Here is a 1630-nt window from a genome sequence, read left to right as displayed (position 1 = left end):
AAAAGACCTCTAAGATCATCGAGTCCAACCGTCAGCCCAACACCACCATGCCCACTAAACCATGGCCCTAAGTGCCTCATCTACACGTCTTTTAAATACTTCCAGGGATGGTGACTCAACCACTTCCCTGGGCAGCCTGTTCCAATGTTTAACCACTCTTTCAGTGAAGAAATTTTTCCTCACGTCCAATCTAAACCTCCCCTGGTGCAACTTGAGGCCATTTCTTCTCATCCTAATGAACGTCCTGATGAATTTACCACAACCCCTATTCCCCATACCCCTGCACCGCTGGCAGGGAGGAGGCACAGAAATTGGGAGTGAAGTTGAGCCCGGGAAGAAGGGAGGGGTGGGGTGTTTTTAAGATTTGTTCTTATTTCTCATTATCGTACTCTGATTTGATTGGTAATAAATTAAATTAATTTCCCCTAGATGAGTCTGTTTTGCCCGTGATGGTAATTGGTGAGTGATCTCCCTGTCCTTATCTCAACCCATAAACCTTTCATCATATTTTCTCCGCCTGGTCCTGCTGAGGAGGGGGAGTGATAGAGCGGCTTGGTGGGCATCTGGCAGCTAGCTAAGGTCAACCCACCACACCATTTACCTATCAAGGTATCATCGATTACAATAGCACAGCTTTGGAATAAATTCAGTTCCCCTTGATACTAACAACAGTTTTGCCATTTTTTCCAAAGATACAAAGTGCATGCTGGTCATATGCCAATGGTAGCTGCTATTAAGTCAAAGAGATCAACATATTCAAAGTGTATAGTGAATGATACTATAAGCACTAAAAGCTTTCCTTATGAATGTTTATATGTCATCTCCCCACCACCAGCACCCGCCTTTAAGGATGAAACAAACTCTGTAAAAACAACAAAAAAGGCCTGGAAGAACTGGGAGAATTAAAACATAACTACCAAGTATTTCCAGTGGAAAAACAAATATTTTGGATCACTCCTTTGAAGAAGCCTGCTCCTCTCAACTCTTACTGCAGTATTCCTAAGTAAGGCCCTTACAGTTCTTCCACTTGGACTTGTTCAAAACATCATTCCTGCTGCAGGGAGGCGAGCAAAATTATTGCCGTAAAATAAAAGGCCATGGGCAATGAATGGAAATAGACCTAGAATGGAAATATCTCTGTTAACTGTAGATGGAGGTTGCTCTACAGAGAACAGTGAGATGCTTTCCTTCCTCAGTGCTCCCCCTTTCTGTTCCTCACCTCCTGGTACTTATTCAAAATATTCTTCTCTGAATGTGCTGAGATTTGTCCTGTGATATATGGAGTGTAAATTCCAGCCTACCAAATAAACGGGATCAAACTCTAAACTGACTTATTAAGGCAACACATCTGGGGAGGTTTTTCCTGACAAACAGATTTTTATTTTATTTTTAATTCAGCGGACCCACAAAGCATGGTGGGCTAGCAGTTACTATTCTAACAAGTGCATTAGAGAAACAACAGGTGTTCCTGAATGTGCTGGTTTTGGCTGGGATAGAGTTAATTTTCTTCACAGTAGCTAGTATGGGGCTATGTTTTGGATTTGCGCTGAAAACAATGTTGATAACACAGGGATGTTTTGGTTATTGCTGAGCAGTGCTTACACAGAGCCAAGGCCTTTTCTGCTTCTCA

The sequence above is a fragment of the Aptenodytes forsteri genome, unplaced genomic scaffold (assembly GCF_000699145.1).
Source record: "Aptenodytes forsteri isolate BGI_AS27 unplaced genomic scaffold, ASM69914v1 Scaffold8, whole genome shotgun sequence".
Taxonomy (NCBI): Eukaryota; Metazoa; Chordata; class Aves; order Sphenisciformes; family Spheniscidae; genus Aptenodytes; species Aptenodytes forsteri.
Note: the sequence above shows the minus strand (reverse complement) of the source record.